Source organism: Sturnira hondurensis, unplaced genomic scaffold, assembly GCF_014824575.4.
Source record: "Sturnira hondurensis isolate 20B ecotype Veracruz unplaced genomic scaffold, ASM1482457v3 Scaffold0000648, whole genome shotgun sequence".
Taxonomy (NCBI): Eukaryota; Metazoa; Chordata; class Mammalia; order Chiroptera; family Phyllostomidae; genus Sturnira; species Sturnira hondurensis.
In genome coordinates this window covers 8,604,009-8,621,367 of record NW_028073279.1, presented here as the reverse complement: position 1 = coordinate 8,621,367, position 17,359 = coordinate 8,604,009, and the positions used below count along the sequence as shown (strand labels likewise).

At 38.7% G+C, this 17,359-nt stretch overlaps 1 protein-coding gene across 4 annotated transcripts in view; it reads left to right on the top strand.

Moving 5' to 3' along the window:
- Nucleotides 1–2,033: 2,033 nt before the first annotated feature.
- LEPR (leptin receptor) overlaps nucleotides 2,034–17,359 on the top strand; it is a 90,855-nt gene continuing 75,529 nt past the window's right edge. Inside the window, exons 1-2 of one of the 4 annotated variants that reach the window (XM_037043183.1) lie at nucleotides 2,035–2,193; nucleotides 2,532–2,576. The gene's annotated coding sequence lies outside the window, so the exon portion shown is untranslated. Of the gene's footprint in view, nucleotides 2,194–2,531; nucleotides 2,577–7,659; nucleotides 7,685–17,359 lie in introns of those variants that run through there. The other 3 variants (XM_037043202.1, XM_037043176.1, XM_037043192.1) reach the window with 3 other exon arrangements.

Sequence of the window (17,359 nt, the reverse complement as noted above, 5' to 3'; positions counted from 1 at the left end):
CACAAAAAACATGAGTGTGCATTATACACAGCAAAATACTTAGCCTACGGGTAAGCAGAATGGACTGTGTTGACTTATATGAAGAGAACTCTCAACCACCTACCCTCTGATTTTCTTGTTCTGCTTTCCATCTCCCTCCTAATAAAACCCCTTACTGCACTGAGATGTTAAGATGGTCTTTGGGATGGGGGTCTGCCATCTTCCCAGGCTGCTGGTGCTTGAATAAACCATCTTCCTTGGCACCACACCTGTCTCCTGAATGTTGGCTTTTGAAACGGCAGGCAGCCAAACCTGAGTTCAGTATGAGAAACTTACTTGAAAAAAAAACGGGGGTCTTTGCAGATGTAATTAAGTAAGAATCTTGAGTTGAGATCATCCTGGATTATCTTGATGGTCCCTAAATCCAATGACCAGTGTACTTACAGAAGAGAAGACAGACACAGAGGCGAAGGCCATGTGAAGATGGAATCAGAGATTGGAGTGGTGCAACCTCGAGTCCTTGCATTCCTAGAACAGGAGCTGAGTGACGCAAGGGAGGATTCTTCCCTAGGGTCTTGGGAGGGAATGCAGACCTGACCATGCTTTGGACTTCTGGCCTCCAGATCAGTGTGAGAATAAATTAAGTTCGTGGTCATTTGTTAAGGCAGGCCCAGGAAACTAATATGCTATTTTATACCAATTATCTAATTAAGGATTCTGCTGTGTTGTTCTTGGAAGGTCAGTGTTTCTACTCAAATTTTTGTCTCCACCCAATGGAGACATTATCTGTTTTGTGAGGTTTGATGAAAACCAAAAGGTGAGTGCTTCTGGGTCATTTTTGCCTCCCATAGATGCCCCAGAAAGTCCATTCAGTGCACAAATATGAAATTTGAGTTAAGTAGCCTCAACAAGTTGTCTGGAGAGTCAAACGTTCTTTAAGAAAAGTGGTGCTTGTCCTGGCAGGATATCTCTATGGGAGAAAAGTTCCACTTACAAAGTCCCACAAGTCAGCAAAGTGACTGGGTCAGGGAGCTGGGATACCTTGCTTATGGCCCGGTCTATCTCTGGGCTACTTTTTTCTGTGCCTCTGACACCTCTTCCTATGAGGGTGTTAGGCAAGTTCATTTCTAGGAAACTTTTGAAATGAACTATCCACCCAGCCTAGAGTATGTCCACTTTCTGTATTCATTCTTCCTCACCCTATAGATTTCCTGTGTATCACACATCACAATTGGTGGTCATATACTTGCTTGTCTGTCTGCCACAACTCCAAGTTCAAAGAACATAATAACTCACTTAGCATGTTGTCTGGCACACAGTATGTCCTCAGTAAAAACGTATTAATAAATAAATCCGTGGGTGAACGTTTGGAGCGGAGAGTAAGAAAATGTCTATTGGCTACTTTGGGGTTGAAATCAGATTGTTCAAGGACGTGTTTTTTCTTTTTTTATCCCTACGTCAAAAGCCATTGGATTTCAAGATTGAGAGATAAGTGGTCATTTAGTGTAACTCTCCACTTGATGCACAAGTGGCCTTTTCAGCCTTCCTTACCAGCAAGACCAAAGGGTTGGCTGAAATGTCCCTGGCTACAGAAAACTCACTATCTCACAACTTCTGGGCTTTTCCATTGGCTTTCTTTTCCTACTCTTCCCAATCCCTGCGATCTTTTTGGTAGCATTTTCTACACCTAATGGATCAGAGGCCTGGAAGTCTGGAGGTGGGAAGAACAGGGGTACTCCTCCTGGCTTCATTCAGAGTCTGGGAACCACTGGCTTCAGGCGGGCGCGTAGTGGCTGATTGCGGGATGCAGTAGTGGCGCCGCCTTCCTGCTGGGTTCGTCTCCGGGCACGCAGGAGGTCCTCCTTCCCAAGCTCCTGGTTCTCCACTACTAGGCCCTCGGCCGCAAGCAGCGGAATTACCTGCCGCCGCCCGGGGTCCGCTTTTTCCGCCCGGGAGAGAACGCGGGGAGGCGGGCGTTGGCCGTCACCACCCCCGCCCTCCCCTCTCCCCGCCCCGTCCACTCCCCCGGCTCCTTAGTCCCTCCTTCCCACACTCTGCTCTCCTCCGGCGGGAGTTGCCCGGCTCCCGCTGCGAGGAGTTTCGAGCCGCCCCACTGCAGAGTCCTCGCCCGCTGAGCGTGAGCCGCGCCAAGTGCCAGAGCCCGGGCGCCGTCGCCATCTCTGCTGTCCGTTTGGGTTGGACCCCGGCATCGAGGTGGGACTCGCTTCTCTCTATTCCGTTCCCCTACGGCCACCTCTTCCCGCTCAGGGCAACTCCAGGAGCCGGGCGCTGGGGCGCGCGTGGCCGGCGCGCAGCCCGTGGGCTATTTGGGGACCGTGAGTTCGGGGCAGCCCGGCGGTGCCGCCGGAGCCGCCAGCGCTCGGGGGCGCTTGGAGGGGCCCGGGAGAGCTCTTGGTTTCCCCGGTGCTGGGGAACGGGAGGCCCCGGAGGGGAGGGAGATCGCGGCTGGAGGCTGAGGGCAGGCAGCGGAACCTGGGCGCACCTGCGGGAGCCTCAGGAAGGACTTGCCAACTGGCCAACTTCTTTTCCAGGTCTCCTTCTTACTTTGGAAACTGAAGGGACTGCGCCATAAACCAGTAAGCCGTGGGGCCTGGAGGAAGGTTTTATTGGTTTGGATGATAAAAGAAAAAAACTGTGTTTAGACCTGAGCCTGTTTTCCACCTTCCCTTGCTGTCCTCAGGCAAATGAAAAACAAAATAACAGGAAGCAACCCCAACCGAAGCACTTACTTATAAGGCATTTGTAGAGGTGTGAAAAAGAGATCCAAGGGGGGACTCACTTTTGAAATGTCAGGTGTGATGAGGCTGGCTAAGAAATTGATTATTGTGGGCGCTGTTTCTAGGACTGTGTTTGCAAAGAGAGGCTGACACTGGCTCTTGCCCACCTGAGGGAGTTCCTCTGAGGGTTCCCCGGAGTGTCCTCTGTTACATAAGTATTGAAGTATAGCGAAACCAATGCTCTTTCAGAGCTTTGGAGTTGGAGTCACAATTTTGGTATGATTTGCCACTTATCTGGGACACTGGTTAACTTCTCAGTTTCCTCATCTGTCAAATTAGAGGGTTGGATTAAGATTCCGCTGGCCTTTTAATAATATCTGCGGTGTTTCCCAATTTAAAACTGTATAATTCTTGAATTGTTTAACATGTTAGAGTCATAATTTCATGACATTGCTCTTAGCATTTCTGTTTATATCTTTAGGATTTTTCAAACAAAAATGAAAGAAAAATACTTATAAAAGGGTTCAGAAATATATAGTTTATATGTAAATACTTAGTTCATCTCTCATGCTATCTTAAAGAATCATGTTACAAAAAAGAGTCATGAGTTCAGTGGTAAGTCAGTCTTTACAACGCCGCAACAAAATGTGTGACTTCAGCGTAGTACTCATTCTCTTCCAGTATTTTACATTTGGAAGGCATAAAAATTGTTCTGGAGGAAAACACAAATTTCACCTCCTATCAATTACTGGTCTTGAACAGTGTTTGTTACTTTTTAGCATAAAGTTGTGTGCAGAATATTAAAAAAATGGTTTCAGCCCACTTCAGAGCCTCTCTGAAATTAAGCTCAGGAGCAGAGATGCCAATTTTAGTAATGCATTTTAGTTGCCTTGGAATTAATCCCAGAAAACAGCAGAGGTTAACTAAACCTACAAACCAGAAATTAGGAATTTCCACACACACACAAAGTTATACAAGAGTGAAAAAAAAAGAAACAACAACAAACCACTTATTGGTGTAAGCAGACAGAGAATGTTGGAATGGCTTTTGTTGTTACTTGTAATTCAAAATTACTTAAGACTTAGTCATCTGTCGCTAGGATGGGGTGAGGAGTGGTCTGGTTCTTTTTGGTGTTTTTGAGCTAAAATAATGTGTCTCCACCAGCATGTGTGTTGTACGCGGTTTGGGAGAGTGGAATGGATTTGAAGTGCTCTTTTATGAACACATTTGAACTTAGTTTCAGTGCCTTTTTGCTTTTGGGCTGGAAGTGTCAGCAATCAATCATTCAGCCATTTGTCTTTCCTCATATCCTCTGGTGAAGTAGATGATCATCTCCTTTGAAACAGATGCTCAAGGAATTCAGCAAATTATGGAATGAACGCAGAGTAGTAAAACCTTGCTTTCTTGTTGCTTGTTGGAAGACATCCGGAAACAGTGGGTGAACCCGGCTGCTCACGGTCTATAGCCGACTCATTCATAGCTTAGAGTCATCGTGATGCTTGGCAGAAGCTCTATTCCACTTTTGTAATATACGGATTTGACTCTCATGAATTTACCAAGAAAAAAGTCATGTCTTCACCCTTAGATTACCATTATATAACCACATGGTTGGTGTCTGAAGTGCAATATCTTGGAAATAAAACTAAAATATCCAGAAAGAAATGAATTATCTTGGCAGTGACTTACTCTACTGCATTTTTTCATACTCAGAGCCAAAACACTATACAGTAAAAAATGAAGACACTGGCTTATAGTTTGCTTTAATTCTTAAGGTTTTATGTGATTCAAAATTCTACTTTTAAATCAGAAAGGCACAAGTGTTCATCTACTAGCCAAACCTAGTATATATAACTTTTTGAAGTTTAAATTTAAATTTGGTTTGCTTATAATTTGGAATATTCCTTTATAAATACTTTTTAAAACTTTGTACAATTGTGATATTATCTGTTGTCTTTTCATACACATGGTCTTATTAATTAAATTTTTTAACACTTTGAACTATAACATTTATAGGGAAAAGTCATAAAATAAATGTACTCATTGACAAGTAATATTATGGATAACTATAAGGCAAATACCCCACTGTTCACCATGTAAGAAAGAGAGCATTGCTAATACTCTGAAACCTCTTGCTTGTTTCTTCCTGATCACAAGGTTTTTAAAAACATTTTATATGACTGGGAGAGGCATTCTTTCATAGATTCTTTTGCTTAACATTATGTTTGTGAGATTAACCCATTTCTTTGTTCCCCTTTAAAGAAAAAAATTTTTAAGTTGTTTATATTCTTTCTCTCCAATTCATCTTTTCAGTTTCTCTTCAACCCATTCTTACCAATCTTTTGTTCTCAATACTCAGCCAAAACTACTCTCACCAAAGTCACCAATAACACCATCTTTCCTAAATCTGATAGTCAGTCGTCAGCGTTGATCTTATTTTGCCCTTTGATAGTATTGTCACAGTTGAAATATTTCCTTGTTGACTTCCAGACACTATGCACTCTGGATGCCCTCTCTTCACTGGGTACTCCTTCCTGTCTCTTTTGCTGGTTTGTCTTCTTCTCTCCGAGGTTTTGAGCTTAGAATGCCTTAAGACTTAGTCCTTGAGAGTGATTTTCTCTCTATACCCTTTGATGATTTCATGCAATCTTTATTTTTCCTCTGATTTCTATGTTTTTATGCTGATGACTCCAAAACCATAGCTCAGTCCTTGACTTCTTTCCTGTGATTCAGATCTCTCTATTCATCCTCCTACTTGGCATTTCCATTAGGATGCTAGTAGACACCTCTAGTTCAACATACTCCAAATGGAATCTTCATCTCGCCCAGCTTATTTTATCTGCCTGCTTTCCCATCTCCTTCAAATTGCTTAGGCCCACAATCTTGGAGTCATTTTTTATTTCTCCCATTCCCTTATACCTTAGTACCTCAGTTATAAAGTGTCAGGAGATCTTTTTTTGCTCTATCTTCAAAATAAATCCAGAACATAATTACATCTCAGCTCTTCAGGGCTGTTATCCTGGTCTGAGCTTCTGTCATATCTCACATGGATTATTGCAAGGGCCTCCTAACTGGTCTTCATGCTTTCCATTATCCTTCGCCTTCCATTATCCATTTTTAAACTACAATTAGAGCTTTTGTTTTTACCACATGTCAGATCATGTCACTTTTCTGCTCCCAACTCCCCAGTGGTTTTGAAGTTTATACAGAGAAAGAACCAAAGTCCTCAAGATGGCCTACAAGGCCCTGCCTCATTTATCCATCTCCTCCCCTTTCCTATCTGATCTCATTCCCTACTGTTTTCCCCACTCACTCAGTTCCAGCCACACTGGATTCCTTGCTATTCCTCAGCTATATTGGAGACCATGTTTGCACTTCAGCTTTCTCTGCCTGGAATGCTCTTCCCCCAGATATCCACATGGCTTACTCTGTTACGGCCTCTTCTTTAAGTCTTCGTTCAGTTGTCTCCTTTTCCATGAGGCCTACCCTGATTATTGTATTTAAAATTATATGTATTCTGCCCTGGCTGGTGTAGCTCAGTGGATTGAGTGCGGGCCTGCGAACCACACGATCGTGGTTCAAGTCCCAGTCAGGGCACATGCGTGGGTTGCAGGCCAGTTCCCGGTTCCCGGCAGGGGACACACGAGAGGCAACCATACACTGATGTTTCTCTCTCTCTCTCTCCTTCCCTTCCCCTCTAAGATAAATAAATAAAATCTTAAAAAAATAAAATTAGATATATTCTTACTTTCTCCTTTCCTTTGCTTTCCTCCATAGTACTTGTCACCTTTTAAAATACTGTATGACTTTTATCATGTTTTCCTGTATCATTTCTAGCAGAATGTAAACCCCATGGAGGCAGATTTTGTTTTATCTTGTTTTATCTTTGTTTTATCTTTGTTTTACTAACATATCCATTGTACCTGGAATAGGTCCTGGCATCTAAGAGGTTCTCGGTAATTTTTTTGTTTATTTAATGATATTGTTGACCGTGGCTCTTGTATGTTCGTTTTTGTTGCTGGATATATTGTGTGAATGTGTGAATTCACACATTCACATTGTGTGAATGTGTCTTTGTGGTTTACTGATTCTGATTGCGGATAACTGTGCCACCTCATTCCTTGCTGTAGCATGGATCAGTACTCCATTCCTTTTTATGGCCAAATAATATTCCATTGAATGGATACACCACATTTTGTTTATTCATTCATTAGTTGATAGACATTTCGATAGTTTTCACTTTTTGGCTATTATGAATAATGCTGCTACTAACATTTGGGAACAAGTTTTTGTGTAAATGTATATATCTCTCTTGGGTATACTCATATACCAAAGAATAGAATTGCTGAGTTTATGGTAACACTATGATTAATATTTGAAAATTTGCCAAATTGTTTTCCAAAGTAGCTGTCATCCTTTTACATTTCCACCCGCAAAGTACAAGGGTTCTAATTTTTGTACATCCTTGTTAACACTTGTTATTGTTTGTACTTTTGATTATAGCTGTCCTCGAGGATGTGAAGTGGTGTCTCATTATGGTTTTGATTTGCATTTCCTGATGACTAATGATGTTGAGCATCTTTTCATGTGCTTATTGGCCATTTGTATATCTTTTTTGGAGAAGTACTGCTTGCCAGTTTTTTCATTGGGTTATTTGTTTTTCTATTTTTGTGCTGTAATAGCTTTATGTACAGATAAAAATCCTTTGTAAGATACACGATTTGCACATATTTTTACCCGTTATGTAGTTTGTAGTTTGCCTTTTTAAAACTTTTGATGGTGTCCTTTGAAGAGCCAAAGTTTCTAATTTTAATGAAGTCCAATTTAACTATTTTTTTGGATTTGCTTTTGCTGTAATATCTAAAAAACCATTACCTAATTCCAGGTCATGAAGATTTATGTAGGCACACTTATTTTATTGTACTTCATTGTAGAGTGCCTTGGATGTACTATATTTTATACAAATTAAGGTAAGACCTTCCACCAGCAAAAATAAACTTTCTTTTTTGAAATATTTATTCATTTAATTTTATATTTTTAAAAACATTTTCAACTACAATTTATTTTTTAAATTATATTTTATTGGTTATGCTATTATAGTTGTTCCAATTTCCCCTCCTTTTCCCCCCTCCACCCAGCACACACCACTCCCTCACGCAATCCCTCCAATATTGTTCATGTCCATGGGTCATTCACATGAGTTCCTTGGCTACTCCATTTCCTATACTGTGCTTTTCATGCTGGTGGCTATTCTGTAACTACCCATTTGCACTTAATCCCCTTACCTCTTCACCCATTCCCTCATATTTCTCTTCCTTCTTGCAACCATCAAAATGCTCTCCATATTTGTGGTTCTGTCTCTGTTCTTGTTTAATTTGTTCTTTGGATTCAGCTGTTGACAGACATATAGTTTTGATATTTTATTGTTCATAGTTTTAATCATCTTTGTCTTCTTAAATAAGTCCCTTTAACATTTCATATAATAATAGTTTAGTGATGATGAACTCCTTTAGTTTTTCCTCCTCTGGGAAACTCTTTATCTGCCCTTTGATTCTAAATGATAGCTTTGCTGGGTAGGGCAATTTTGGCTGTAGGTCACTGCTTTTCAAGACTTTGAATATTTCTTGTCAGTCCCTTCTAGTCTGCAAAGTTTCTTTTGGGAAATCAGCTGACAGTCTTATGAGAATTCTTCTGTAAGTAACTAACTGCTTATCACTTGCTGCTTTTAAGATTCTCTTTTTATCTTTAACCTTGGCATTTTCATGATGATGTGTCTTGGAGTGGGCCTCTTTGCATCCACCTTATTTGGAACTATGTGCCTCCTGAACTTGCACATCTAGTTCCTTCACCAAATTAGGAAAGTTTTCTTTCATTATTTTTTCAGATACATTTCCAACTCCTTGCTTGTTCTCTTTTCCTTCTGGCCACCTCTGTGATATGATTGATGGAATGCTTGAAGTTGTCCCAGAGGCTGCTTATACTAACTATCCTCATTTTGGGGGGTTCTTTTTTTCTTCTTTTTCTGATTGGTTGTTTTTTGCTTCTTTAGGTTCCAAATTATTGATTTGATTCCTGGCTTCATTCATCCTACTCTTGTTTCCTTGTAAATTGTTCTTTATTTCAGTTAGTGAATCCTTTATTTCTGACTGGGTCTTCTTTATGCTGCCGAGGTCCTCGTGAAGTTCCTTGAGCATCTTTATAACCAGTGTTTGGAACTCTGCATCTGATAGATTGCTCATCTCCAGTGTGTTTAGCTCTTTTTCTGGAGTTTTGATCTATTCTTTCATTTGAGCCATGTTTCTTTGTCTCCTCACTTTGGCAGCCTCCCTGTGTTTGTTTGTATGTATTAGGGAGAGCTGCTTTGACCCTGTGTCTTGGTTGTGTGGCCTAATGTAGTAGGTGTCCTATAGGGTCCAGTGGCACAGCCTCTCCTGTTACCTGGGCTGGGTACTTGAGGTGTTCCCTTCACGTGGGTTGAGTACACCCTCCTCTTGTAGTTGGGCCTTGGTTGCTGCTGGCAGGTCAATGGGAGGGATTTTACCTAGGCCAGCTGTGACCACTTTACCACCAACCTCCACCCTCTGTGGAGGGTCAGCTGTGCAGGGACAGGGGCTCTGATGTGGTCTGTATCTGTCCACTGGGTGTGCTGGCCCTGGGGTTTTTCAGTTGGTGCAGGCCAAGGTCAGCCCCTGTCCCCCGGTGTTTTGCCTGGGGCTACCCTGCCTGTGCTATAGAACAATCCGAGATGGCTGCTACTTGTCCTGGGCTTGGAGCTTCCCAGGGGAAGCCAAGCTGTGATCTAGGCTGGCTGCTGCTAGTGTTGTTCTTGGGGCAAGAGGCATAGGTGCTTGTACTCACTGAGGCCAGCTATCGCTTGTTTGAAAGGATTTTGGAAGTTGTGAAGCGTGAGCTAAGACCCACCATGGAAAAGCCACCATTAACAGTTATAAGTTGGATGGGTTGGAGGATCTCTAGGGCAGGCAAACAGTGTTAGCCAGGTTATGGAGTCTGAGGTATGGCAACCACCTGCTGGCTCTGTGGCTCTGCCCACCTTTCTGTTTGGGGGAAAGCTGTTTCTCAGCCCTGGTCTTGATGCCAGACAGTTCAGTTCCTCCCCATATGCCACCGGTACCTTTCAAGCCCCTACCCTGGTGCTGGAGCTCAGAGGGAGTGAGTCTGAGTAAGTTTGTTTGTGGGTTCTTTAAGAGGTACTTCTTGGGGCTCCAGAAATTCTTCCTCTTCCACTGACTTAATCCCTGGTAGCTTTTGCAGCCTGAAGTTATGGGAACTTAAGCTATGGGATGTTATGGGATGCTAACCTGTAGTTTTCTTTTATTGTAATATCTTTTATTTTCCATCTTGGTACCTGAGTAATGCTGGCTAATGCTGAGAATAGGTGGGGTAGTATTTAAAACACTTGGTTTTATATCATTACATATTCTGCCAGCAGCCTTGCTGAATTTTTAAATTAAAGGTCCAAGAGCTTACATAGAGATATTTTTGGATTTTCTACTTTTCTTGAATAATGACTGTTTTGTTTCTTCCTTTATAATCTTTAAACTTTTTTACCCTTCTCTTGCTGCATTGACTAAGACCTCAAGTATAACAATGATTTTAAGTGCTTACAGAAGAAATCATTTTGCCATTGAGAGTGATGTTTGCTTTGGTTTTGGTTAGATATGTTTTTTGAGATTTACTTAGTTCCCAACTTGCAAATAGTTTTGTTTTTGGGGGGTCATGAATGGATATTGACTATTATAAAATGCTTCTTTATAGTTATTGATATAATCAAATGCTTTTCTTTCTTCAATTTATTAATGAGGTAAATTGTATTAATTGGTTTTTTAAAAATACTTTATTTATTTATTTTAGAGAGGAGTTAGGGAGGGAGAAAGAGAGACATCCATGTGAGAGAGATACATTGATCAGTTGCCTCTTGCACGCCCCTAGCTGGGGATCCAGTCCATAACCCAGGCTTGTGCCCTGGTTAGGAATCGAATCTTTAGGTTTGCGGGCTGGTGCTCAATCCACTGAGCCACACCAGCCAGGGCATCCTTTTTAACATATGAAATCATGGTAGTCCCCTGCTGCACTATCTTTACTATAACAGGGGTACTCATGCTATATGCATTTTTTATGCATTGCAAAATTCCTTTTGCTAATATATTGTTAAGATTTTTTAAAAGCCTATAGTCTTGTATAAAGATGGGCTATTACGTTACTTTTTCAAATTGTACTTCTTGCATTTTGGTATTAAGGTTATTAACTATAAGTTTAAATTGTCAAGTGTTTGACTTTTTCTAGTCTCCAGACGTTTTTTGCTAGTTTAAGATTACATGTTGCATTGTAAAAATCTTAGGTGAAACCATATTTTTTTAACATGAAGTTGATTTTTTTATGGTTATAGGACCATTCCCTCTCTCCCTTTCTTCCTTCCTTCCCTCTTCTTCCCTCCCTCCTCTGCTCATCAGCTTTGGTAAATTATATTTTCTAAGAATTTGCTTATTACATTTAACATTTCAAAATTATTGCCATGAAATTGGTCCTGATGAATTCTGTATTAGTGCCCTGCTTTTGCTGCTGATATTGGTTATTTGTGCCGCCTCTCTTTTAATCCCATCAGAATTTTATTTATTTTACTTGTCTTTCAAAACACCAATTTTATGATTGTTGATTTTGACTTTTGTGTATTTTCTATTTTATTAACTTCAACTCTTACGTTTAGTTGACTTTTTATTTTCTCCATTTTACTTTTTATTTCTCCATTTTGCTTTCTTTGAATTTTTCTATACCTTTCTAACATCTTAAAGTGAATGATAGCCCATTAATTTTCAGCCTTTCTTCCTTTTTTGAAATACCATTTTATTATGATTTTGAATTGCTCTTTAAGGACTCCTTAATCTGCACGGAATAAGTTTTGAGGTGCTTCTTTCACTGTCATCAGTGTAAAGTATATTTTGATTTTTATTTTGTCTGTTTTGTCCAGTGGTTTGTCCTAACATAGGGCACCTGTGCAGTTATGTTTTTGCTTTTTATGTCTGCCTTAAAATCTCTATGGTCAGAGAATGTGGTCTGTCTGATTTTGGTCCTTTGGTTTTCTTTGTAACATGCTTTCTGCCTTTGTGTATGTTCAGTTTTTGTAAGTGCACCATTGCTGCTTGCAAATAGTGTTTGATCTGCATTTTGGGGGAGCAGAGTTCAACGTATGTCAAAGTTGTTTATCTTGTTCCGGGTTATTTGTTAGTGTTTTTCCCATCTCATGTGTCTTTACATAGTTTATATATATCGTTTTGCTTATTCTATTCATTCTTTAGGAGGGAGTGTTGAAATCTTCCACCATCTGTATGGATTTCTGCTTTTTTCCTTGTAGTACTCTGAATTTTCACTTTATATATTTTAAAGCTACATAATAAGATGCTATTTTGAGATTATATTGTAATTTATACACACATTTAAAATTGTATATTTCTGCTGAATGGAAGTTTTCATCAATTGGAGTGACGCTTGTTTCACTGTTTTTCTGCTGCTGTAGGATTGTATTGGGGGGATATTATTTTAAAATTTATGTTTACATATGTAACAACCTTTTAAAATAGTTCTGAGTTAGAGTTATCTCCATACTGTGTTTTGGCTTCAACATAAAAATGAAGTAGATCTACTCTGTAACCCCTGAAATCTGACATGCCAAGCCCAAAGATGTGACTAATACCATTATATTATTTTCCAATGAATTTTGTTTTGGAGTGTAAGAAATATCAGAGACAGCGATGCTGACTATGTAGTAAAAAATCATTGTCAAATTCAAGTGCCATGAAATTGGAAGTTTAAAATCTTTTTTATAATTGTGAACACTTAATGTGTTTAAAGTAGGCTATGGGAAATTTGGGGGAATATTGATTCTCACGGAATGAAAGTCAGCGAGTCATTTACTCTCTCATAAAATTAGTAGGCTAGGTTCTTCTCACTTAAACAATGTTACACAAGTGAAGTCTCCCCCAGAGTGAAAACAGTTCACTTGCTGGGAAGAGCATTTTGCTTGGTCATTGAAGCGTTGAGGTAATCCTGGGGATTCAGTGGTGGTTCTGCTTGGCACAGCATGGGGGCCAGCTGAGAAGAGAACAGAGCCCTGGGGAGCCATGGCCTGGTGAGGTGTGGCTGATCTTGAAGGAGGGAGTCACGCATTTGAGAACTAGTTGAAAAAAATTTTGTGTTATCCTATGGATTCATTTAGTCAAACTAGAATAGTATGGACTAGCAAATGAAAATTACCTACTGGAGATGCTTAGCGGGTGTTGTGGTATTAACATTAATTTAAAGCCTTTGCCAATTAGTAGGGAAAGATCTAGAAATAATATAGCCTTACAAGTGTGTATACATTGTGTATAATAATGCATAAAAAAGGGAGAGAAAGAGGAAGGAAGATAAGATTTGGGGGTGGGGAGGGAGAAGAAGAAAGAGAGAGAGATAGGCTCTATGCCTATCTCAATTATTATTGAGATAATATTATTGATTATTATTGAGATAGGCATAGAGCCTATGGCACAATAATTTCTAAAAGTTTATGGGAATGTATAAATGTTTATGTGTTTGTACTGGGTAATAGCTAACTTAAGATCTGAGCCAAATAGAGATTCTCATGAGCTTCTATAATGGTATTATAATAGGCTTTAAAAATGTGAACTCATGTTTAAGAACAGCTGTTACCAAATATCTATTTTGGGAAGGCATAGGACAACTTAGTTTTTCTCAGAATTATATTATCTTATTTTTACTTGAATCAGCAGCTGTTATTTGGGTTTTTCATAGTTTCTATGAAAATTAAGAAACTATAAACATGAGATATTTGAACAATTAGATTTTTGTATGCACCAACAACATTTCTGAACCAAATTGGTCAATGTTTAGGAGAGAAAGAGAAAATAAATGATCAACACACATACAGTAAACAGAGAGAAAGTATGTTGACACCTTACTTCATAGTAAGCTCCCAATAATTGTAGGTGCTGTAACATTATTAAGATGTTACTCTTCGAATTTGACACACTTAACCGTATTACACTTACCCAGGAGGTAGCTGGGTATTTCTCTAACCATCTGAGTGTCTTGCAACAATGCTGTCAGTCACAGGTTTGATTTGGGGGAGAAAAGATTTTTGCCCAGAAAGAACAGTATGTACATATGTTCTTTCTATGAGAAACAGTCATCTGCACAAGTGGCCTCTTGGTCTTTTGATTCCAAATTTGCAAATCAGCGCCCACACAGGGGTTCCTATTGTGTTTTATTGATATTTTTGGCTTGGATCTCTTTTGTAATACTTGCAATATGCTTCGTATCCTCCCCACTCTTCAAAGGGGTAGTTAAATCCCCACTTCCCTTTGGGAGTTCTTATGATTTCCCCAAACTAAAAGTAATCTCTCTGGTTTCTCCTAATTACCACTCTTTTTAGATACTTGTGGTTCTTTAAATCTAGATACTGTGATTTTTAACTATTTAAAATGTTATTTAACTATTTCACAATGCTTGTTCAACCTTTATTTAGAATTTTTTGTACTTATTGGGAGAGCTCTTTTAGGAATTTTTAAATGATGATTTTTGTTTAAGTCTTATCACTTTCATAGGAGAGCATAAACCAAAGAACTGGGTTAAGGGATTCTTTTTATATTCAGAATCTGGTTTTCTTTTTAATCACATTGCAATTCGGTGTTGTTGATGTCCATGTTTTCCCAAATAATATGGCACTCTGGGTTATGAAGATTATTTGTGATATGCACTTCATAAAAGAATGCTTCACTATGGTTTCTGAGATTTTCTTCTAGGTTTGTCCATTTTACAAATTTTATGCTGGGTCTTTATTAATACTGTCATAAGATGTAAATGTACGATTTCTAGACAATACTCAGGGCTCGTATTCCTTCATTAAATGGTCTTTAAATAGGTTGTTGGTCGAAATATTGACAAGTTAAAATTATCCAGTCTGTCGTGAGGCAAGTGCCCCAGTTTTTATGTATGCAATCAATGACAAGCAGATCACAGCTGCTTCCAGGCCATCGGTGATTGTAAGATGACATTGATTTTTAACAAAGATCCTAATGTAAGAGATGTGAAAATATTGTGAATCTTAAAATAGAAGAAATACAATACTATTCTTTTCCTTCGCATTTCTTAGAGTTCAACTAAAATTTCACAATGTGAAACTTTCGTTGGCCCTAGGACTTTGATAGTAGCTATTTTCTCTGAAATCTTATAGGACTTTATTTAATTAAAAGAATTAAATAATAATTTTGCATGAAAAAATCCATGCATATGGCTACAAAGACATGCAGGAAAAAAACAGTAGTCCCCAGGCCTACTGCCCTCACTATGCCAGACCTGATCCTGGTGACAACTAGTCTGAACCATTTCTGGGTTTGGTTGTTAGACTCGTGGCTACCCTTCTAGGGCTCTAAATATACGCAGTCTGCTTTTTTCTTTTAACATTTTATAAAATACTCAGTTAATGTTTAAATGAGTTGACTTAGGTACAGATTTTTAGATTATTTTGTAGGTAAGATGCCTATTCTGACTCCAGATTGTTGACTTCAAATTTTTGAATTGTAGCTGATTCCTCTGCATTTTCAAGGAGTTAATTTCAGACAAGATCACACAATTAGAGTCATTTCAGTAATTAAAGTAATTGAAAGTATGTTTTCAAAGTGACATGCTATGTGCCAGGATGATGGAAAATATGTTTTTTAATTTCAAAGATAATTTAAGTCTTTAAAGCTACTTGATGGGAATAACAACCAATTTCTATTGTAAGTGAAGAAATAAAAGTAAATATACTTAAAATGACAAGGTTACCACAAATAGACCAGACAGTATTTATTTTGTTAGGTATTCAACACTTGAAGGAATAATGCTTTTCATTTATATTTAAATGAAATGCTTAAATGTTGTTTAAGTGAAAGATAGATGGGTACTTCTCCTGCAGAATAATAAAAGAAAAAATTAGTGGCAAATGGAGTTTATTAAGCTTATTCCTCAAGGCCAAGAATTGCCTGCAGAATAATAAAAGAAAAAATTAGTGGCAAATGGAGTTTATTAAGCTTATTCCTCAAGGCCAAGAATTGCTTTCCTTACTCATAATTTTTTTCTACAAATCTAGAGACTTTATGAAGTCATTGGAATAATTTCTTTCCTGCCCAGTTATCCATTCAAGCACTAATTGAGACTATCCTATTTTATATTTAAGTAGAATCTGATACATAAAAGTAATACAAAGATAGTTCCCTACAATAGAAGGGAAGTCTCTGATTTTCTTCTGAAAACCCATAATATCATAATTTACCAGAATGTATATTTTGATTTTCCTTTTGTTTAAAGTTTATAGTAATTACTAAAGAGTTAGTGATATATTTAATACGCTTACTGTGCTTAGTGCATTATGCAAATTGAATTATTGCCTCCACATCCAGGTATACTTGATGCATCATTTAGATCAGGCTATGAATCAGTCTTTGTATGCTTCAGAAATAGTTCTTTAAACATGTTAATTAAAACACAGTACTCCTTTTAATTGTCTACATGGAATGACTACATACCAGGACAATATTAGACAGTATTATCTCAAAATCCTCAAAGCTTGGTGTCCATCAGTGGCTCAATTTAGGGAGTGAGACTAATGGAGGGTTGTCTGAGGAAGGAGCACTCCTTTGATTACCTATATCAAGCATTAGAAATGACATAGAAGCCATAAAAAATACCAGTCAGAAATGAAGAGTGCAATATCTGAAATGAAGATGGACTAGAAGGAATCAACAGCAGAGGAATCAACAGTGAGTGAGAGGGCAAGATAACAGAAAACACCCAAGCAGAGCAACAAAAAGAAAAAGAAGCTAAAGCATGAGGAAAGTCTAATGGCTCCTGGGACAACATCAAGCCCAACAACATCTGCATCATAAGGGTATGGAAGGAGAAGAGAGAGCAATGGATCAAGAGCCTGTTTTAAGAAATAATGGCTGAAAACTTCCCTAACCTGATGAAGGAAAAAGACACACCTGTCCCAGAAGCACAGAGAGTCCCAATCAAGATGAACCCAAAGAGGCTTTAAGACACATCATAATTAAAATGGCAAAGGTTAAAGATAGACAAAGAATCTTAAGAGCAGCAATAGAAAGACAGTTACCTCTAAGGGAGCTTGCATAAGCCTATCTGCTGATTTCTCAACAGAAGCACTTCAGGCCAGGAGGAAATGGCATGAAATATTCAAAATGGTGAAAAACCTGGACCTAAAACCAAGACTATTCTACCCAGCAAGGCTATCATTTAAAATTGAAGGTGAAATACAGAGATTTCCAGACCAGAAAAAGCTGAAGGAGTTCATTACCACCAGTCCAGTAGTACAAGAAATTGCAAAGGGCCTTTCTGAAAGAAAAAAGAAAAGGAGAGGAACATAGATATAAAGAATAAAATGGCAATAAATAAGTAGCTATCAATAATTAGTTTAAATGTAAATGATTAAATGCTGATATCACAAGAGATAGGGTAGCTAAAGGGGTAAGGAAATAAGATCCATATATATGCTGTTCCCAAGAGATCCAGCTCAAAACAAAAGATACACAGAGACTGAAAGTAAGGGGATGGAAAAGGTATTTTATGCAAATGGA